Below are 24075 nucleotides of genomic sequence, written 5' to 3' on the forward strand. Positions count from 1 at the left end.
GACTTGCATTATACTTACAAGGATAAAAGATTCTGATTCTGACACACACTGACGGCCATGGACCGCTGCTTCTCAGCATGATCCGTCTGAAGCAGCGCCATCAAAGCCAGACGGACAAATAACCGATTTCCTGAAATGACGACAATGCAGTTGGGTTCTGACTCTCTCTCCCTCTCTTATCAGCTCTCGTTTAGATAAGCAAGGAGGCGTGTCCTGAAATATTGCGACCTCTGCGAATCGAGCCCCTTCAAATCCGCCTTTTGATGGAACAGAATGGACGAGCAACAATACATGATACCAATCAACTGCTGGTCGCAGGCTCATTTCCTAATTCACACTTAGCTCACACAAAGTCTTCCTGTAGCAATAATTCACATCTCTTTATTCCATTTTAGAGCCATCGCGGTTGAGATCTTTTCACTTCCCTAATACTGGGCTGCACCTGGCAGGGCTGCGTATAACAAAGGCCGATTCGTGGAAGGCGCTGCGATTCACCCCTGCTGCTGAAGACCTGGTTCCTCAAATCACTAAATGAAGCAGCTGCTCTTTCTCCAGGGAGAGATATTGATTCATTGATTCATTGATTCATCGTTACACAAGCAGCTGGTGAGCGAAGAAGTGAGAAAAAGGGATTTGCATATTGGCTTTTTTTCTGAAGTAAAGCAGCACCTACAAACGTGCTAATCAAAGGCAAAGTCAATACTGGCTCAAGATTAAGTGTTCTTTTGAATGAAGAGTTAAATTGCAAAGTTTTCCCCTTGTCCTGAACGTATTCGATCAGCTAAGACATGTTTCGCTTCTTTAGTTTTGCACTGGAGCTACAAGGCTACATTAGCTAATAAACCATGGGAGCTTACACCAAATCACATCAGCATTGCGCTAACTGCATGCCTAAATCATCACACAGTTGCCTCAAACCACACTGAGTTGTTGAGTAATCTCGAACAGACTCACTTACGTGGTTTCTGACACTGTATGACATGACTGTTATCTATTAAAATGGATGAAACCATGTCACAAAGCTGAAAACAGTGGTAGCGGTTAGCCTGTTGTCCGAATTTTGTACATTTTATATAATGAATAAACATTAGGCCCAAAAATGGCGATATATTCTGCCTGTAATGAGAAAAGAAACTTTACACCACAAAAATCTTGATGTATTCGATACATTACTGACTACAACGAACCAAAAAACGAACCAAAACTCAAAAAGATCAACTCTGAAGTTTGAAACTGAAGTTCTTTCAAGAAATAGTTTGGTGAAACATCTAATTTACAAAATTTCCACTTGCCCCAGACGTAGATTATCAGCCAAGACATGTTTAGATTTTAAATTTAGTCTAGAACTGAAGCTAACAGGCTAACATTACTAACAAACAGTATAACTCAATAGTAACCCAAATAGCACAAATCGTTTCTGTAGAAATACATCCCTAAAATGTCTCTCAACCTGCTCAAACCACATCCAGGACTTCATTAAAGTTGTGCAGACTTGTGAGCTATAAAACTTAGCAAACGTCAGTCGTTTCAGACAACATCAGGGCTGGTGTTCACAGATCAGGACTGATCTTAGATCAGATTCCTCCATATTATGACTGTCGTTATCACTGTCCATAAAAATGGACCAAAGTACTGACAAAATTCAGGCAACAAGATGTTTTTAACTATGTGACATACTTTGTTACTAGACAACAATGTCATGTAGTGTCAGAAACCATAAAAGCAAGATTTAGGCATGCAGTTTGCACAATGCTAATTGGCAAAGCATGCCAGTTGCTTACTTGTTAGCTACATTAGCCTCATAGCTCCAGTGCAAAACTAAAGAAGCAAACATCAGGCAGCAAACATGTCTTGGCTGATCAACTACATTTGAGGTAAATGGGAAAAGGACGATCTTCTTACTAGCTGTACTAAACGCCTGCAACATGCTTTGGCAGCCATGCTGCAGAAATCAGAGCCTCTAATGAATAGACTGCTTCATGTACTGACGCTGGCACAGGCTCTTCGTGCTGGACCTATTTTGCCGCCACTATCGGCATACTTCTCTTATGACACACGCTGGATACTGGAAACTATGAAAGATAGCATGCAAGAATGAAGAATAGCCATTGTTCAACACAGACAGCCAAGATTTATAGGGGGTCTAGCAAATTACCACTACTGTAAACACAATGGGAAACCACTATGGGTACTGGAAACAGGGAAAAACTGACATGTAGCTATTAATAGATTAGTACATTTCAAAAGGGAATACATTATAATAGGAACATTTGATGTGTTTCTGCAGCTGGAGAGACTATAGTGGCTGTTACCTACTGTAAACAGCTGTAGAAATAACCCCAGGTCATATCAATCGTGTGCAAACTGACATGATAAATATTCCGTATTATCCTGTGGGAAGTCTTCTCAAGAATGGAAATACTCGAGGGAGCATTTACTTTTGTTCCTCCAGTTTGATTTTGCGGGACATTTTGATAGTTGGTTGTAAACTACAATGCTAATAACAATGCTAATGACACAGTGCAATCACTAAAGATGGTTGGATACATTTTCTTCTGTATTTTTCTCCATTTTTTCACCAATTTAGTCATGTCCAGTTCGACCAGCTAGCTAGGTCTCCCTCAATCGCATGATACTACCAGCACTCAGAAGGTAAAGGCTAACGTGCTTCCCCCAAGTCCCGTGAAACGCTGCCATAACTTTTCAAACTGGGCCTAATGCAATGTCACTGGACATACTTGGAGGAGAACACTAACTGCCAATTCTGTTACATCAGCTAACACCATTCATGCTGGCTATCATCATGTGAGTGACTGCGGGAGGGGGGAGGGCCATCCCATCCTCCCAGAGATAAAGGGGATAATATGGTCTCTTGGACTCCCAGCCATGGCTACTGTGGCATCACCAGGAATCGTACTCACGATCTCCTGTTGATAGGCTGGGTAGATGGTTAGGATGAAAAATTACTGTAAATGATAGGACACGTATTCTATTTGTGAGCTTATGCCATCAAACAAAGTATACACACCAAACCTTCTGCAAAGAGTCTTTGGTAAAAGCAGCAGTTTCAGGCATATGCAAAGGTTTTACATCACTGGTCATATGATACGTTTGGTAGATTTTCTAACTGACAATTCTTGCATCGTGCAGTGGTTAAGATGTAAACAAAGTCATTTAGAGTAGTTTGGTGTGAAATGCTCTGTTCTAGAGAAACTCACAGATTCAGAATTGTCCACAGTGGTGGTGATAGGAACCAGACATCTGTAGAGTTTAATGCATCTAAAAGCTCCTTTACAGAAAGTTATTACATGTAATAAGTAGAATTTTTTCATTCTACAGAGCTGTAATTATACAATTGTATGCAAACTTTTGAACACCACCGGTCAGATTACATATTTTGTTGATTTTCTAAATGCAAATACATTTACATATTCTCTACAGGGAGCAAACTTATGTGTGGCATTTTTCTGCAAATTTTAGTGCATAGATTCTACTTATTTGAGTTTAAAGTATAGAAAAACTGAAATATAAAATATGAATGCTTTTGCACAGACCACATTTCATTCTCTTCTTCTCCTAATAGATAAATTCAGCAAATAAACAGTATTTTTGCATTGAAATGTGTAGCACTGTGTTTGCTTTAGAGGACCTTGTATCTAATTTGACCAAGGGGGCCCAAACCTTTGCATACAACTGTAAGCACCAGCCCATGACAACTCAAAGATCTATACAAACGCTTAAATGGTTCTTTGCAGTTCAGAAAATTGTTCTTTTCATGATTAAAATTGTTGTATCACAAAAAATGAAGTAAATAGATAATTGCAGTATATTATTTAGTGTTTTCTTCAATTCTTGTTTACAGAATCCTTCAATAAAACATGTAAGTACCCTTTGGCGAATAATTTATAATATTCACGTCCACTTTATCCACTGCATTATCAATATGGCAAGTGATTCCAAACTTCTGAAGTGTACATACATAAAACCGGCCCACAATCTTGCACATTCTATGTTAATGATACAGAATTTGAAACAACATCCATAGTTTCCCGTTTCACTTTTGTAGTGATTTTAAGCAATAATGTGATGTAAACCGTAAATTTTATAGTAAGCTGTGAATAACAGACACCAGCTCCCAGACCTCATAGCAAAATACCATAACATACTGCCACTGAGGAAAATACTGTAAATTACCGTAAAATTACAGCACTGTTTCACAGCTTATAAATGAATTAAACGATAAGCTCGATGGCTAGGATGCTGGCAAAAAGCTGTGGCAGGAACTAAGCACCTATGAGAGGTGAAAGTCTGCGATACTGAGACCCGACTCTCTGACCTAAATGCAGATTCAAGCGCTGCTGCTTCCGTTTCCTTCAAACCGGTGCCATCGGTTCTCTGACTGTGTGTTTTTTCCATCCTGCTTTGCTCGGCATGTGAATGTACGCGCGGGTGGCAACTTAACATGCAAGATGCATGAAAGCTATAGATTGACTCCCCCCCTTTCCAATTGTCTGGCCACTGAAAAGCACCTCTATCAGATCACAGCTGGACCACAGAGCCAGCATAACCCAACTTAAACAATTGAGCAATTGTCAGGAAGCAGACAGAAGTAAATTGAAACGGCTCACAAACGCCTTCTCACTGTGCATGTGTGTGTGTGTGCATATGTGTGTGTGTGTCCATATTTAGCACAATGCTAAACAGGAAAAGCCATACTCTCTTGGTTCTCTGTCGTCGGTCTCTCTATCTGCCACTGTGCAGCCACCGCAGAGTAAAAATGTAATCTGAGCGCATTGATCTCATTTTAAATCAATGTTAAGAGGTATGATAATGTAATGTGTAGACACTGCTGTGCCGAAACAGTACACACGGAGTAATGGGGTGAAAAGGACACTGTGGGGGGCAAAGGACGGCCTGTGCTGATCTATGATCAGCTGGCCCTGAAGTAATCGTGGAGCCGGACATGATCTCGTAATGACAGTACACATCTGGCGACAACTTGGGCTTGTTTGGGTTCAACCGTGCTTTGCCCAGCTGGAGCAGCCAGTTGCAGTTTGGTGGGGGGGGTGGGCAATCACATCTCAGATATAACAATCTTTGAAAGAATGAATTTAAGAAAATAATAAACACAAAAACTTTACATTTGAACAGACTATGTGCTATATTCATTACAATTTGTTTCTATGAGGTTGTACTATGAGGTCAAGGCGCTTGTGGCGTTCTGAAATAGAGTTGTAACTAAATACTATGTAGCAATTAACTCCACTTATTGCTAGCATTTCTGTTTGGTTGTTCAAAATAACCACATTATGGAATTATGAGATCATCTGTGTTTTATTGGTGGGATTCCCAGCACTGCGCTGATGCTAGCAGGTTGGAGGAGCTGAGAAGAACCCCCAGCGATCGATGCTGCACCGGAGGGAGTGCCCAAGAGTGCTAAATCTCGTAGAATCCAAGCTGACCCACAAGGTCTATTCCCTAAGCCTCATCTCACTGAAACAGATCTTGATGAATGGTGGAGGCAAAATAAAATATAGTTACTATACATACCCATCAAGAGGGCACTTGTACCGAATGAGGGCCTATCTGTGCATGTGCCTGCACTCATGCTATGTTCAAATAAAGCTTATAACTGAGAATTTTCCAACTTCCGACTTAGAAAAAACAAAGAATTTGCTCCATCAATTGAGAATTCCTACTTGGAAAGTTGGCTAGGTGTTCACAACTCTGAGTTCAGCATTAGATGCCAATATGGCTGCTCTTCTCTACTGTTCTCTACTGTTAAATAAGATTATTGTAGCATTTGCTTTAGATCAGTTAACATACAGACATAGTAGTTGGTTAAACCTCTGACACTGACCATAAAGTTCCCTGTTCTGAGAAGATAAATACATCATGGGCATTATAGTTATCACTCATATCACTAATGTTGGCTAGCTTGTTGCTAACAATACTTGCTTTCACGGAGGCATCCATGTTTTTCCCCACTTTGAGTTCTTTGGGGGGAGCTATTCAGCCTGTCGGATAATCTTGACAGGCGCACCCACCTTCCTACTTTGACTTCTGCCTACGCTCGTGAGAAATTTCAAGCTCAGTTTGTTCCCACTCTATGATATGCATAGGTTCTCACCAACAATTAACCCAAATGTGGTTAGTCTCTGGTTAGTCCCAGACATGTGTTCTCGTGATGAGTCTATCCTAGAACAGATTGACCACAAATGCTGTAAGAGGAAGTGAAAAACTGTGCTCAGGTCAGTGCAAAGTAGCACCGAGTAAATAAGGCCCTACAAGTAATTCTCAGCTTTTAGCTGATGTGTTATATTGAAAATTAAGTGTTGGCCTGCTTGTGGCATTTTGCCTGTTAATATAAATAGATAAGTAAAATTAAAAAGATACTGCGAGCGCAGAGATGGATCAGTGATGGACTGGCAGGTAAAAAAAAAGCTTTTAGCGCAGAGTGTGGTTTTCAGCTCGGCCTGGCCGATGCCAAGGCCACACAGAGCGTGCTCACCGCTGCTCTGTGAAGTTGCATCCTGTCTGTATTTCCTGTGTGAGAGAACAGAGTTCAACATCTGCCAGCCAAGGTACACTCTTAGCAACATGGGTTCTGAAGAAAAAGTCTTTGTCATAGAGAGAGAGGATTTTTTTAAAACTCTGCATTAAATTGTTAAGTTGTAAACACAGTCATTCTGAGTGGTTTTGGTGTGAAATTCTACGGAAACCTACCAAGTCAGAATTGTTCACAGCGGTGGTGATAGGAACCAGACGCCTGAGTTATTGTGGCTCACAGAGAGTTCTTACATGAAATGGTTATGAATACACTACCTGATGTCATCTTTAGTGGTGGTTTTATGAGAATCTTCTGGGCCAAAATAGTAATGGATATTATAAATCAGCTCAGTGTGGAGAGATGCATGTAGGCCTGGTCATTTTGGATAGTAAATTTGCATCATACACATGATGACCCTTGGTTCCTATCACCACCACTAGAAAGAAATCTGAGTCGATAAGTTTCTCTACAATGAACTATTTCACATTAAACCACTCTGAATGACTTTGTTTACATCTCAACCACTGAATTATAAAAAAAAATCCTTTGGCCATTTAAACCATTTAAGCATGGTTTTGTGTAAAACTGCTGCCTTTACTAAAGAACCCTTGAAGAAAGTGGGTGTACCTCTTTCTCTCTCTACATTCTTTCACTGCTTGTGGTTTCATCGCTACAAGCAACTGGGAATCAATGGGTAATTTAAGTGTCAACATTAGACAACATCATGTATAAGAACTGGTTTCTATCAGCACCACTGTAAATAAACTGGAGTCTGTAGGTTTCTCTACAATGAACTTTCACATCAAACCATGACTGTGTTTACATCTCAACCACTGATTTGTGCCAAAAAAAAATCAGAAGAATTTTTTGCAAAGAACGATTTATAGGCCAGGCAGCACGGTGGCGCAGCGGGTAGCGCTGTCGCCTCACAGCAAGAATGGCCTGGGTTTGGTGGGAGTTTGCATGTTCTCCCCGTGTCTGCGTGCAGTCAGGCCAATTGGACATGGTAAATTGCCCCCAGGTGTGAATGTGTATGTATGTCTGTCTGCCCTGCGATGGACTGGCGACCTGTCCAGAGTGTATCCTGCCTTCTGCCCAATGACAGCTGGGATAGGCTCCAGCACCCCACTGCAACCCAGAAGGATAAGCGGTTTAGATGATGTATGTATGTATGATTTATAGGCCTTTAAAACTTCTGCCTTTACTAAAGAACCCTTAAAGAAAGTGGGTATAACTCTTTCTCACTCTCCATTCTTTCACTGCTTGTGTCTTCCTCAGTACAAACAACTGGGAATCAACTGGTAATTTCAACTTGGAAAGTCTTGGCTAGAAACTCTGCGTTCAGCATTAGGCGTCAATTTTAGTCTCAACATTAGACATGATCACATATAAAAACTCAGAAGACGTGTAGTTTCACTGGTGGGCTTGGATAGTAAATACAATGGCAGTATTTGTGTTGTACCCATTGTGACCCCTGGTTCCTATCAGCACCACTGTAAAGAAATCAGAGTCTGTAAGTTTCTCTACAATGAACCATTTCACTTCAAACCACTCTGAATGACTGTGTTTACATCTCAACCACTGATTTATGCAGAAAGTCTGAAAAATCAGAAGAATTTTTTGCAACAGATTATCTATAGGCCTTTAAAACTGCTGCCTTTACTAAAGAACACTTGAAGTGGATGTACCTTTCTCGCTCTCCATTCTTACAATGCTCGTGCCTTCCTCTCTACAAACATGGCTTTAGTAATACAGCCAACGCCTTAAGAAGGGCCAACAGATCTAATTACTCAACTGCAGACATCCTCTTTCTCTTTTTCTCCATTCTTTCGCTGCTTAAGCCCATGCCTTCCTCAATCTTACTCTCTACAAACATGGTCTTAGTAATGCAGCCAGTACCTTGTAAAAGCCAACAGAACCAATTACTCAATTGCCAATAACACCCCCATCTCTCTCTCTCCCTCTCTCCCTCTCTTTTCTGAGTGAAGCAGAGGGATAGCAGGCTAAGACTAAAACACTCCCCAGATTCTCTTGAACCCCGCTCATTGAAGCTGATGCCTCGTGAACACATCGATGAAGCAGTGCTTTTTTCTCACACGGACAGATTTCCACCATGATTTCATGGTTTTGATCATCGCTCGCTGACAGCGAGCAGACAGCGAGATGCTGAGAGACAGAAGCCGTCTGCCTGTTTCCTTCTAGCTGCTCTGAACTTCTTTCTCAGGGTTCTTCTCACCCGAACAGCCCTTCATTACGGAATAAAAAGGCATTTGTGTTTGCCGCTTGACGCGTCTTGCTGTCGAGAAGGTCACGTTAATGGGCGACCTGTCTGGCTCGTAGGCCTGCTGGGGAAAGACGTAAACAAAGTAGGCCAGTGTGGGTTACTAGCAGGAATTAGCAGACCCATTTTCATCTCAGCCGTGGGGCTGCAATCATACTTCCCTGAATACGGATTAATATGTAAACCAGTTGGAGCAAAACAGACTGCACTGGGTGATGGGTTTGCATTAGAATCCACAGGGCCTGCTAGTGACATGTAAGAACGCCCAACAAGGTTTTGTAACATGGAGACTGGAGCGGCGCAGTGTGTGTCTCAATTTGACTCCTAGATCTCTACATAGTGAATGACGATCTATAGTGTGAGAGTGAATGACCTGATTAGGATGTAAAGGTTGACACACATACACATCAAATGCAATGTGAACACTGAAGACAAGAATAATCATCTTAAATGTAATCAATATATAATTATCCATTACTGTAGATAAAATTTCTTGATACAAGTAAAAACATTTACAAATATGTAAATTCAAGATGTTTTTGCTTGCCATGACATCATTCTTTGCAGCTAATAATTGACATAGAAATGCAAAATCTCAGAAATCAAAATTTCATCATATTGTTTTATATTAAGTGCCACGAAAAAAGTAAAAAAAAACAGACAAAACGTCATCATCAAGTGAAAAGGTATAATTATCTCCTCGCAAAAAAGGCAAATGGTGCCATTGTAGGGCGTCACATCCAATTCAGAATCCCCCCCTCGCCGTCATAAGTCACCTTAAATACTGTTTTTACAGAGGATATTTCGCCAGTAGTCGGTAGTGATGAGATGTAATATATTGTTTTAGATGTAATATATTGTGTGTAATAATTGTAGAACAGCATCGAGAGGGCTTCTTACACCATTTGCACTAAAATATTATGAACTTTTATTTCATAGGTTAAACAAGTTTACAGTTTAACATTCGTCCTTTTAAAAAATAAAATGATTTAATAATCATAAAAAGAATAATGTAATACAATATTACAATAATGTAATATAAGAATAATGTAATGAAATGGCAGTGGGGTAGCGCTGTCGCCTCACAGCAAGAATGGCCTGGGTTCGATTCCCGGCCGGGAGACCAGGGTCCTTTCTGTGTGGAGTTTGCCTGTTCTCCCCGTGTCTGCGTGGGTTTCCTCCGGGTAATCCGGTTTCCTCCCACAGTCCAAAAACATGCAGTCAGGCCAATTGGACATGCTAAAATTGCCCCTAGGTGTGAGTGTGTGTGTGAATGTGTATGTCTGTCTGTCTGCCCTGTGATGGACTGGCGACCTGTCCAGGGTGTATCCTGCCTTCCGCCCAATGACAGCGGGGATAGGCTCCAGCACCCCACCGTGACCCAGAAGGATAAGCGGTTTAGATGATGTATGTATGTCTGTAATGAAATGATTCCAGACTGGCTGCAAGTGATTAATCATGATCACTGAACGTTCACAAAGACAGAATGAAGTAACTAAGTGACCACAAACACCGTAGCCTAAGGTCTAGGACTGTAAAGTTTGTGCGACATTCACAATTCCGTTCTTTATTACTAGATAAATTACACTTTCACAGCCAAACTGCATATACATATACAGTATATACAGTATATACAGTATATATATATATATATATATATATATATATATATATATATATATATATAGTGTTCGAGACCATCACAAAATTACGTAAATAAAAGCTATGTAAATATATCCCCACACCCAGCCCTGGTGTAACCATTTACTGCTCTTTTTTTCACACGGTTCCACAATGGAGAGTATTCTGTTACAGGCCTATGCAGAAATATTGGATAGACTGGTGTCAGATGAGCTTATGTTGTGGGTTAGTTTGACTTCCAAAGCACTGGACTGGTGAGGGTATTCCCCCATACAAGAGGTACTTTGTGAGATCCCTTTGGGGATGAATGTTCTGGTGCGATGAGATCATTTATACTGGGCCATCGTCACCCAGGTCACTTTCAACATAAGGAACAACTGGTTAATTTCAAAGACTCGCCCCATTAAATTTGCATATGCAGTGGATCTTTGCCACCAAACAGGAGAATGGACAGTAGGCTGTATTGGTTTTATAACTGTAAGGACCTTGACCTCTGTCGAGGATGTGGCCTCACTTACAGAGCCCTCTGTTTCTAAGTTAACAGATCTCATCTTGCTGCTATTATTAGTCACTGTGTATCTGGACTGACCAGTGCAGAATCTCCACAAAGCAGTGCATCAGCCTCAAATGGAAGAGCGATTATTACCTCTCTGTATATCTGCAGTCCCTCTCCTTCCTGCTCTTCCCATTGTTTCCATGATCAGAAGATGATATTTAATCGCTGCGCTGTGGAGACGATGAGTTGTTTAAATGATCGCTCTCTGAATACATCTGTCTGTTTTGTCCTTCGCTCTATCTTTCTGTTCTTTTTGTCCTCTCCCTCCATTGCGCAGTCAGTCTCCATGCGCAGCCGGTGTTGGGGGATGAACATAAATCTGAGGATGACTTCAGCAGAAGCAGCAGCGGCAGAGAGACAGAGAGAGAGAGAGAGAGAGAGAGAGAGAGGGGGGAAGACTGGAAGCTTGTCAGGGATTTTGATCAGGGAGTGGTGAAGGAAAGATAAAGAGTGAGACAGAGGGAGGAAAAGAGGAAGAGAGAAAGTGAGAGAGAGAGAGAGAGCTGAGCTGAGCTCTCATCATGGTAACATGGTACTAGAGGACAGGTGACAAAAGCTGGCCTGGGCATTTGTGTCACCGTGAGCCGATTAGGGTCTCAGTGGAGAGGCTTATACCTCCACCACCGAGCGTGCCGTACTCTCCTCTCACTCTCTCTCTCCACCCTTTCACTCTTTTCTCTACACTGGTTCTTCTGCTTACCACATCTACTGCTGGAGTCAGAGCTTTAAAGGAAAAGTTTGGCCAAAAATGTAAATTTACACAGTTTTCCACTCAGCCCAGACAGCCAAGCCATGTTTGGAGTCCAGATTTTGCTTCTTTAGTTTAGAACCAGAGCTATGAAGCTAACATTGCTAATAAAGCTAATGAACACTAGAACTCAATAGTCACCAAAACAAAAACACCAAAACACTTGAGTCTGTAAAAATACATCCCTAAAATGCTTCTCAACCTGCATCCAGGTGTTCATTAAGCTCACACAGACTTCTTGTTTTAGGTCACAACACTGTGTAACTTACTGTGAACTAGATCCATCATAAATACAGAGAAATCTGATTCAAGATCAGACCTGCTTGGTGAATCCCAGCACCTGTGTTGTATGAAATGGCTGCTCATAGTGGTGAAGTTTTGTTCATTTTTATAGCTCACAATAACTCATGCTATGTTCTAAACCATATCAGAAATCCTGCATGCCCTTAATAAAGACCTGGAGGCAGGTTGAGAGAAGTTTTGGGGATGTATTTTTACAAAAACAATTTGGGCTATTTGGGTGACTATTGAGTTCTAGCGTTTGTTAGCAACATTAGCCTTGCTGCTCCAGTTCTAACCTAAAGAAGCATCTCTTGGCTGTTTGACTACATCTGGGGTAAATAGAAAACAGGGTACCTTTGATTTTTCACTGAACTATTCCTTTAATCAGGCTTGAATTTTTGGTGCGAACCCAAATACAGCATGAGAACATTCTGACCCCACCTAAAGCAATTTGGAAGCAATTTAGAACGTGAACCTGACTAAATTCTCTCCCTAGCTGGCCTGAAGTTGACCATCACCAACCAGACAGCGAATGAACCTCCAGCGCCTAAAGTCAACATTAGTCAGAAATCAGAACACATGTTCTTCTTTAACGTGACGTATTTCCAAGTGAAACAGGATATTTGGAGGGGGGAGATTGTGGACTTGATTTTATCCATCGGCATTTGTTTGAATTATTAAAAGTGGGCAGGGCATTCCGAAAGAACCATTCTGTATTCTACTGCAGGAGACTACTCGACTGCTGCAAAACAAAAAAATATATATATTAAATAAAAAGTCAGTTTTGTCAGAAATGATGGTTTTCTTATGTGAAATTCAGCAAACAAATAGAAATGGTGCACTAAAAGTCTCAGAAAAGTATCATATTTAAGTTTGTTCCTTGTGTTTAGAGCTCTGTAGAATCAAGACATGATGATTTGACTTTTTATTTGACTTACTACATGTAATAATTTTCTTTGAGGGAGCTTTTAGAAGCGTTAAACTCTTCAGATTTCCGGTTCCTATCATCACCACTGTGAACAATTCTGACTCAGAAGAACGGAGCATTTCACACCAAACCACTCTGAATGTTTACATTTTACCGACTGACACAGGAATTTAGAGAGATTGGTGGGATTCCCCTGTAAGTGTAGCCACACGCCAGCTATTTGTCATCTTTCCTTCAATATCTGGATGCTTTTCCAGCTCTAACACATCTGATCCAGCTAATCAGCTAATTAAAAGCCCTTCCTGAGCTGAAGTGGGTCTGTCAGAGCAGGAAAAGCACAAAAATGTGCAGAGAACGGGTTGCCAGGACCAGCATTCTCTTTACCCCTTTTCTTCCACGCCTATTCCTTCCACGCTCTGATTCTTCTACTACCAGATGAATCCATTTTTTCCTTTTTCTAACCTTTACTCGAATAGGCCAGACACACCAGACTGAGCCCAGCTCACACGGATGCCCTGCTAACGTGTTCATTTTTCTCCATACACAAACACGATGGCCTCCCGTGGCCATTTGCGACGTTGATTTGTCTCCTCTCCTTCTTTTGGTGGGGGGTGGGGACCGAAAAGGAATGAAACTCATCGATCATGTTTGATGAAGTGACATTGATCGACGCTATTGATCAGCTCCCTTTGAGCCACCGCGGAAAGCTTTGTTTTCTCCTCAGTAATCCAGTACAGTGGTCAGGGAGTCGGGGGCTTTGCCAGTTTGTTATTTCTGTCTAACCACGAATATCAAGACACTTTCTGTATTAAAACTCACTTTTGACGATTCCTCTTTATCTCCAGCAGGTAAGATGTAGTGGGTAGTCTACGCTAAATGTTTTTACATGATGTAAATTGGCCAATTAGGAGTAGCTTATAATAGATTGTTGTGGGAATAGCTGCCATAATGTGATCTACTTAATTACACTGTTTGCTGTGCTAGGAATGGAAGGGAACTCCTGGTAGCGTTTTTATGCAAAGCTCTGGCAACCGATCAGGATGAACACAGAAAGCACTTGATATGTAAATTCAAAGTCAGTGGACTAATAGGGCTTGCTTGAGGTCAAACCTTATACTGAACTATTATCACTGCAATCAACCAAAGAGAATGGCCAGATGATAAGCCGCCAAGCCGGACAGTTTTGACGGCAGCGCTCCACGGGAGCCAGCAGCTGTTGTGGTGTTGACATATCAAATATATGTATGGAGGTAATTTCTTTAGAAAATATAGATCAAAATTTTTACATGTGAAAATGGGAGCTTCTACGCCAATAAAAACTAAGCTCTGTCATCGTCAAGTCATCTCTCGGCTCACACCTGAGATGGGGACTCCAGTCGCATGTTGACCTGATTCATAACTTCACTGACTTCACTGACTCGCAATGTGACTCGACTTGTGAATTTACGCTACTACCTTGACAACTGTGGTCACTGCTGTGATGCAAAACTCTCTTTTTTTTTTTTTCTTTTTCTCTTTGGCTCTCTCCTATAAAGGCTAGTAAAACTTTAGCAGTGTTAGCCATTACACTGGCTAGCAAATTTTGACAGACTAAAACAACAGACTCACCAATCGTTTCAAGTTGTGCTCCTTTGTTTTAAGCACTACATTTATCGTGTGTAGTGCTTTAGTTCTGTCCCTCAGACGGAAGGCTCTTCTGTAATGAAAGGCTCATTATGATAAGACCGAAATTCTCCAAGAAAGACTCATCACTGGACTCGGACTCGCACCCGAGAGGCTCGAGACTCGACTTGAATTCTCACATTGAAGATTCAAGACTAGACTTGGACCTTCACCCCAGACATTTGACTCGATCTCGCACGTCAAGGACTTTAGAATAGACTTGGGCTCGCACCCCAGAGACTCGAGACTTGACTCAGACTCACACCTTAAAGATTTAAGACTCAGACTCGCAGCTCAAAGACTCGAGACTTGGACTTGAACCTTAGAGACTCTATTCTGACTTGCATCCTAGAAACTTGGGACTCGATTTGGACTTGCACTCCAGAGACTCAATTCTCGAGATTCACAGTCAAGAGACTCATCTCAGACTTGCACTCCAGAGATTTGATGCAGACTCACGCTCCAAAGACTTGGGACTTGACTCAGACTCGCATTCTAGAGACTCAAGACACAGACACCAGGTGCTGATGAGGAGAACTGCATAGTGAATAGAGTGCGTTTCCTCACAGGGCCTTGGTGGGAACCTGAGAGCCGACGTTCAACATTAAATCCAGAGACTCAAGACTCGACTCGGACTCCAGAGAATTTAGACTCGACTCAGACACGTACTCCAGAGACTCAATACTCGACTCAGACTCCAGAGACTTGAGACTCAACTCAGACACCTACTCCAGAGACTCAATACTCGACTCAGACTCCAGAGACTTGAGACTCGAATCAGACTCCAGAGGTGCAAGACTTGACTTGGACTTCAGAGACATGAGACTCGACTCAGACTTGCACTCCAGAGTCTCAAGACTCAACTCAAACTTCAGAAACTTGAGACTTGACTCATGCACCAAAGACTTGAGATTTGACTTGGACACCAGAGGCTCAAGACTTGACTCAGATTTGCACTCCAGAGACTCGACACAAACTCACAGACCAGTGACTTGACACAAACTCACAATCCAGAGACTCAACCCAGACTTTGACAACTAATAGATGTCGTTGATTAATTGCATCCTAATTGCAATATAGGGCAAGAATCCTCGACTGCGAAGCAACCCAATGCTATGCTGCTGTAGGTTTTGTCTCAACGATAAGGTGCTGAGGAGGAGAAGTGAATACAGCACGTTTCCTCCCAGGGACCTGGTGGGAGCCTTTTTCCTGCCGCTAATGCGGCATGCTGCTGCTTTTGTTCAAGGCTGGAGTGTGGAGGGTGTAACGGAGGCCCTGAGGCGGGCGGCCCAGGCGCTCTAAATCCTGTTCCGCCCGCTCCGGACCGAGATGGAGCTGGCTTTAATCGATTACTGCAATGAGGCGCTCCGTTACGCCACCCACTTCAGCCTGTGTGGCTCACGTCGCCTGTCAGGCACCACACATCCACATAAACAAGCACAAATGAATGCAAGCTCACACAGATGGACAGAGAAACAGATACACACATGTGTGAACACAGCCACACAGATCTGTATCTATACCATTGATACTGAATATACAGTATCAATAGTAGAAATACTGGATATACACTGTATCTAAGATAAACAATGATTAAGTGTGCTTTATCTATACTATACATACTGAGTATGTACTACAAATACAAGGATATACTCTGAATCTATACTATAAATACGGGGTGTACTATATATATATATATATATATATAGATAGATAGATAGATAGATAGATATAGATATTTTTATTTATGCTATAAATACTGGATATATACCATATCAATGGTGTAAAGACTCTATACTAAAAATTGAGTATTTTGTCTATGCTATAAATCTTGGGTGTGCACAATCTGTATTTGAATAAAGGTTATATACCTTATCTATACTATTTAGACTAATATCTATAAGTACTAGCTTTAGTGTATGCATACTGTAAATTTTGGTTCTAAAACATATTCATATGGTAAATGTTTGCTGTAATACAAGGGCATGTACTGGCTATGTACCATAAATATACTATAAATATATATGTACTGTATCCATAATAATGATACTTGGTATGCTGCATCTATACTATAAATACTGGGTATACAGTAACTTCACTGTAAATAGTATTTATTTACCACATCAGTACTATAAATGCTCAGTGCACTGCATCTATACTATAAATACTAGGTATACAGTAACTTTACTGTAAATGGTGGGTATATACCATATCAGTACTGTAAATACTCAGTATACTGCATCTATACTATAAACACTAGATATACAGTAACTTTCCTGTAAATAGTGATTATATACCATATCAGTACTGTAAATACTCAGTGTACTGCATCTATACTACAAATACTGGGTATACAGTAACATTACTGTAAATAGTGTTTATATACCACATACTTGGTGAACTGCAGCTATACTACAAATAAAGGGTATACAGTAACTTTACTGTAAATAGTGGTTATAATAGTGGTCTTTATTGCAAGAAAGATTAGTGCAGGCAGAGAATCCTTGACTACAAAGCAAATCACAGATGGACAGTAAGACAGATACAAATGCAAATTTATACACATATTCACAGACAGACAGACAGCCTGGGTACAGGATTATATACAAGCCTCATCACACAGATGGAGAAAGAGAGATACATGCACATGCACATATGCACAGGCAGACACGTACACATTGTGTGTGACAGCTCCTCATCAGCTCTTCTTAGAGCTGTACTGCCTGCACCAGTTCCCATCATTTAGGTCAAAGCATCTAATATTTAAGTGGGCCGTTTTAGCGTTGCGCTAAGTATAGCCTGCTGGTGTGTAAGACAGCAAGGCATAATGAGATCACTAACAGTTCCCCTTAGTCCAAAGTAGCATTACAACTGATAGCATCTTTACGCATTTGGACCGACCGCATCTCGATATGCACACAAAGCACTGGAGGAGAGGAAACTAAACACTGTCAACACCTCATCAATTTTTAGCTTGCCCTGAACGTCAGTTCATTAATTCAGAGCGTCGATGGAGATGAAGGCACATGGCTAATGTGAATTTAAATTAGAATAGAAAATAGTGGATTCAGACTATGCTATATATATATATATATATATATATATATATATATATATATATATATATATATATATATATATAAAGCTAAAGGCAGCTGGAGTTGTGCATCGTTGCAGACATCCACCCAACACTGCAGAGGGATCATCTGCAGGCATGCAGAGTATGTGTGAGTGTGTGTGTGTGCATATTTGTGCAGCACTGGGCGTGTTTGACACGCAGTTGACCACACGTCACAGGTTCTTCGGTATAACACTACAAACACTACACTACAAATGAGAAAATTCGCATTTTGACTGGCTTCATTTCTGTTTATGTAAGCTGACTCACACTTTGAAACCCAGTAGCCCTTATACGGCTGTGGAAGCTCAAAATTCAAACCAAAACACCTATAAATATATTCCAGTTTTGTGACAATTAGGCCAAAACAGTCGAAGATCTGATGTAGTTCTCTCTGGAAATGTTGCTGTCAGTGCCAGAGTGTAGCCTTCTGCAAAGATGAGACATGAAGACGTGTTTTGAAGTATTTTACGCAATTTTACTACCTTAAATGTTGAAAAACATTTTAAAAATGAATGCAAGACGGGTCAAAAGTGATAAATATGCTTGGAGTTAAAAAATGCAACATTTGTAAATTCTGTAAATTCCTGTTCAAGCTGAGGTCTTTACACTATTATACACCACTCTAATGAAATCTTTATACCATTTTATGCCAGTATTACATAATTTGTCACTGCTCTAATGAAATCTTTACGCTTTATAGAAACTTTTACACTATAAAAGAAATATTTACAACATTTTACTCCATTCTACAGAAATCCTTGCTGCAATTCACACCAGCCTATAGAATCTACACACATTTTATCCAATTCTATAGACATTTTATGCTATTTTACACCATTCTGGAAACCTTTACACAATTTTACCTCATTCTAGAAATCATTACACCATTTACACCGTTACATAGAATTGCTTACACCATTTGACACCATTGACCCCATTCTAGAAGCTTTACATCACTTTTACACCACTCTGGAAACCCACATACAATTTTACACCATTCTAGAGATCATTACACCATTTACACCATCATATAGACGTTTTTACGCCAATTTACACAGTTTACAACATTCTATACTTTTACTACTTTATACCGTTCTAAAAAATTCCACAATTTAACACTATTCTAAGTTATTATGCTATTTATGCCACTCTTTTGACAGCTTTACACTAATTTACACCATTCTAGAAAACTTCACACAACTTTACGCCATTCCAGAAATTCATACATCATCTTACACCATTCTATAGAAATCATTGCACTATTTTCCACCATTCTAGAAACCTTTACACCATTTTTGCACCTTTCTAGAGATCATTGCTCAATTTACAGCATTTGATAGAAGAAATTATACTGTTTTACACCTTTCTAGAAATGTTTACACCATTTTTAAAAGAGCATTAACAATAAAAAGAGAAAATTAATCTTACTGCATATAATGAGATGAGGAGGAAGAAAGTTCCTGTGTACATTGCAAAGTGTCAGACTTGTGTGTGTCCGCCTGTGGGAATGTGTGTGTGTGTAGTTGCATGTATGAGTGAGTGTGTGTGTGTGTGTGTGTGTGTGTGTGTGTGTGCGTTCGTACATGTGTAATGTCCGTGTTCCTCACATTCCATCACCTAATCAATCCAGCCAGGCACACATTAACTCTGAGGTTAACAACACGCATCACCGGCCCTGACCTCTGACCTTCATTTTAAACACTTTTTCCCTTTGAACGCTGATTCTGGACCCTCGCTTCCTCCTCTGACCGGGACAACAATCAGAGAAGAAAGGAAAAATTCTCTTACAGTAATCCAGTATATTTACATAACAATAACACTTACTGTACATTTAAATATGGTTTCACCCTCAGAATTCACCAGAATCATCCACCATGACAAAAGCCTGCTGCAATTCAACATGAATGAACTCTCGTTTGTGGACAGTGCGGTTTCTTTTTTAATCCCATACCACATTTGTGTTTGTAAGTAGAAGATATTTGATTATGATTTGAATTTGATGAAAAGTTTAATGTTCTGTACACAGTGCATAACTAATTCAGTGTAATTACTGTGTACTAATTATGTAATTACACTTAAAGTATAGCAAAATGAAAGTAATAACTGGCAACTTTGTGTTGTCATTTTTAAATAATGAAGCCTGCCTTGTTCATTACAGTACTGATCCACCTGCATGTAAACTGGTTCCTCATATATGTGTTTTGTCTGCTTTATGGTTGTCATATTATTTTATCTATATGTAAATGACTATACCATATATATCATTCATTTTGTTTAAATTAATAGTTTCAGGCTTATAACATCAGCCCTCAACTGATGTGCATCATCCCTAATATTCAGCATCACTCAACATTTTCTTTATCCTGTAATCTAATGTTATGTAATTCGACAATCACTTTTGTTTCATCTTGTTTCCTTTTTTATTTCAAATCTCTGAAGGAGTGCTAGCATCAGATTAGAACCACTTTGGAAATGTATCCAGAACCAAGTTGTGTTTATATTGTGGAAAATGTTGATACTGAACTGAACACTGAGTGATGATACACTTTTGAAAGGTTGTTTGCAAATATGTGTATAAAATATTTAAAGGGGAGTTCTACTACTTTGTTTTTGTTTTTTTGTTTTTTTAATTTCTGCATAATTCAGTCATTAAGATAAAACAAAGTCATTCGGAGTGGTTTGATGTGAAATGATTCGTTCTAGAGAAGCTTACAGACTTGTTCAGAATTATTGACAGTAGCAGTGATAGGAACCAGACAACTGAAACATTTAACCCCTTAAAATCCCATCCTTTTACATACTAAAGGCTTATTATTCAGTAACTACAGGGACTTCAATGCAAACTGGGTTGTAGAAGTGTGTAATAAAACTTTGGCCCATTTAAAGCGTTGATGGCTCTTAAAGCCCCCTCACAGAATGTTAGTGCGTGCAATAGTTACACATACGCTGACTGATTTTTTATCCATTTTTATCTGGTTTTGAAATATGATTTCAGCTTAAAACACATATATATGTTTTTGCTTTTCAATTTACCATTTTTGCCATTATCAACACCGCATTTAAAAACTCAGAAGGTTCTCTGGTCATTTTGGATAGTAAATAAAATGGCTATACTTGTGTTGTGGTCATTGTGAACCCTGGTTCCTATCAGCACCACTGTAAAGAAATCTGAGTCTCTTCAGTAAACCATTTCACATCAAACCACTCTGAATGACTTTATTTGCATCTCAACAATTTAATTTTGCAGAAAACTTTAAAAAAGGGTGGAATTCTTCTTTAAATATAGACCAATGCCATTGTGCTGGAGGCCAAACTGCACAAACACTGAGGGGAAATGAATGATAAGTATACAATGCGCTTGCAGGAATAGCTAGGTGGAGTGGAGCTGGGGTCTTTTTGGCCTGATCTTGCTTGTGAATGTGAATAGGCCTCATAGCATATTGCATATTGCTGCACTGCTAGAGACCAGGAGAGAGAGAGAGAGAGAGAGAGAGAGAGAGAGAGAGAGGGAGAGAGATGCTGTATTGTCAGCATCCCCATGCCACTAATGCATCCATCATGAAATGGCATGTCATTGTGCGGTAGATGCATGACCACAATGTCCACCACACACGTGGGGTCAAGTGCTGCTCTGAAAAGACACGCAGCTCTGCTCTTTATCGCTCCTGCTTACGTAAGATGCCCCTCATACCTCCACTCATCCCTCCTTTCCCCCCCTTTTTATCCTTTATTCTCTCCCTCTATGTATAGATTTATATATCTTTCTTTATGTCTCTTTCTCATTCCTCTCTCCTCATCAGCACATCCCCAGAGCCCCGAGCACAACCCTTCCCCCCTCCATCCTTTCTGAAATGAGAGAGAGAGAGAGAGAGAAAGAGAGAGAGAGAGAAATGGGGAAAAATGATAGAGGGAAGACAGGGAGAAAGGAGAGAACAGAAGAGAGAGAGAGAAAGAGAGAGAGAGAGAGAAAGAGAGAGAGAGATAAAAAGAGAGGAAGAGAGAGCAGAGAGAGAAAGAGGAAGGGACAGAGAGATAAAGAGAGAGAGAGAGAGAGAGAGAGAGATGGAGATAGAGAGAGAAAAAAACATGCCCGCATTCTTTCTTCCTTTTGCCACCTTGAAAACAACACCCTTGTCCTGGCAGCGGCCACATCTCTCTCTCTCTCTCGCTCTCTCTCTCTCTCTCTCTCTCTCTCTCTCATAGCCTGTGCACATTATGTGCTCATTTTTCATTCTTTTTTTTCTACCAATCCCTCCATCTCGCAGCTAGAATCTGACCCTTTACTCTCAGCAGAAATAAGGCAGCTCGTATAGCAGTATGTTGGCTGTTGAAGCTTACCTTTGTGCGACCGGGTCTGTTTCCCTGTGTTTCTCTATGTCTCTCTCTCTCTTTCTCTCTCCCTCTCTCTTCACCTGCTCCACATTCTCCAGTCCTGCAGTTTAACAATGCTCTGCAGTGGCTCCGTGTCAATGTCATAACAGCGCTGTGCGCCTGTGTTAAGTGTGAAGCCAGCGGAGCGCAGAGGCAGCCTCCGACATCATTTCCTCCTGTCTCTTCCCCTTACCGCGCTCAACACATCCTCTTTTCTGTTCTCTAGGCTTTATTTCTGCCTTTCTGTTTCAGAATCATGACCAGTGTCCAAGTGCCGGTCAGACTGAGGCTACTGAAAAAAAACCTGCACGCTGCGAGTCTGAGTGAGCGCATGCTTTTATTAAAAATAATAAAAATCAAGCTCTTACCTCCATATGTCTGCTGGACCTTGTCTTCTTCCAGCCTGCTGTCGTCTCCCCCCTTCCCCCAGTGACAGCATTTTTGCTCTCTCTCTCTCTCTCTCTCTCTCTCTCTAGCCCTCTCTGTCTCACCTCCCTCCGTCCTCCCTCTCTTTTCTCTCTGTCAGTGGGTGCTATGTATCCACGGAACAAGAAAAAGCCTGCCCGTTCTCTCAGCCGTATTGTGTCCTCATCCCTGTTGTTCTGACCGAGGCAGGTTGATTTGTACTCTCTCTCTCTCTCTCTCTCTCTCTCTCTCTCTATTTCACTTTGTCTCTCGCTCTCGAGCACACTGCCTCTATTCCATTCACATCACACTAAGGACAACCCCCTCCTCCTCCTCCTCCCTCCCTACATCCTCTACTGCCTCTGTTCCCCCGCCTCTCCCTCTCTCTCTCTCTCTTCCTCTCTCTGCTATGCTCTCTCGCTCTCTCGATTTCAGTCCAGTTCACTTCAGTGTATCATTGACATGACAGATTTATATGTACATTGTCAAGGCATTGCGATGCAAGCAGCATATATATGCACAACAACAAAGACAATGTTAATGTCTCTCTCTCTCTCTCTCTTTCTCTCTCTTTATATATATGTACCCTCTTTCCTGCTTATATCTCCCCTTTTCTCTTCCATCTCTCTCCTTTTCTCTTTTTCTCTCCCTGTTTCTTCCTCCCTTCATCTATTGCTACCCCTGCTGTCCCTTCTCTCCCCTCTCCCTTTCCTTCTCTCTCTTCCTCTCTCCCCTTTCTGCCTCCCCCTCTTTTTCTCTTTCTTTCTCCCCCCTCTCTGTCTTCTCTCTCTCTCTCTCTCTCTTTCTCTCTCTCTCTCTTTCTCTTGATCTGTCTCTGCCCCCCCCACCTCTGTAATCCGTTTTCTAGACTAATGGTTGGATGATTAGTGAGACTAGATTAGGAGCCTCCACTGCCTAAATGCATGCAGAGTGTTTTGGCCATGTATTCATTTCTAATCATTCTAATCATTCAATATATATATATATATATATATATATATATATATATATATATATATATACAAGCATGCAATGACATAATGGGGCAAGCCTACATGACCCCTTCAGCCAGTCCAAACCACAATATATAGAACTGCATATACTGTATATTAGGATTGTTAATGTTAACACAGTAGTGATATGTTAATAACACCTTAATAACACATTAGCTTGATAAATTATTAGGCCACCATTTTTTTTATGTCATTAACGCATTTTCCTAGTTTGACCCTTGATTCCACCCTTAGTTGTGCAGGCTGAAGCCCAGCTGCTCACACACTGCATGTTACTATATCTGAAACCACAACTGTACTGAACAAAATACCCACTGAACAGCTTTAATGTCATTTATGGATGTTTTTTACCATCAGATAAACAGCAGTTAAAGTTTTCATCTTTGAGAGAGAGGAGAAAACCAAGCTGCTTCAGATCTGAAAACATCCACGTGTTTCTGTCCATCCTTCCACTGTGAGAAGACAACTCAGCACTATGGGTCCGAAAGGACGTGGAGCTGTAAAGGAGCCCCTTAAC

The 24075-nt window shown here is 40.8% G+C and overlaps 1 protein-coding gene across 4 annotated transcripts in view; it reads right to left on the reverse strand.

Annotated features, from left to right (window-relative positions):
• The window catches only part of zmp:0000001168 (signal-induced proliferation-associated protein 1), a 107972-nt gene extending 85063 nt beyond the window's left edge, over positions 1-22909 (reverse strand). For 3 of the 4 annotated variants that reach the window (XR_005007761.1, XM_036580580.1, XM_036580583.1), the window contains exon 1: positions 22108-22320. The gene's annotated coding sequence lies outside the window, so the exon portion shown is untranslated. Of the gene's footprint in view, positions 1-22107; positions 22321-22508 lie in introns of those variants that run through there. The other variant, XM_036580581.1, reaches the window with a different exon arrangement.
• Positions 22910-24075: the final 1166 nt, after the last annotated feature.

Source organism: Colossoma macropomum, unplaced genomic scaffold (assembly GCF_904425465.1).
Source record: "Colossoma macropomum unplaced genomic scaffold, Colossoma_macropomum, whole genome shotgun sequence".
Taxonomy (NCBI): Eukaryota; Metazoa; Chordata; class Actinopteri; order Characiformes; family Serrasalmidae; genus Colossoma; species Colossoma macropomum.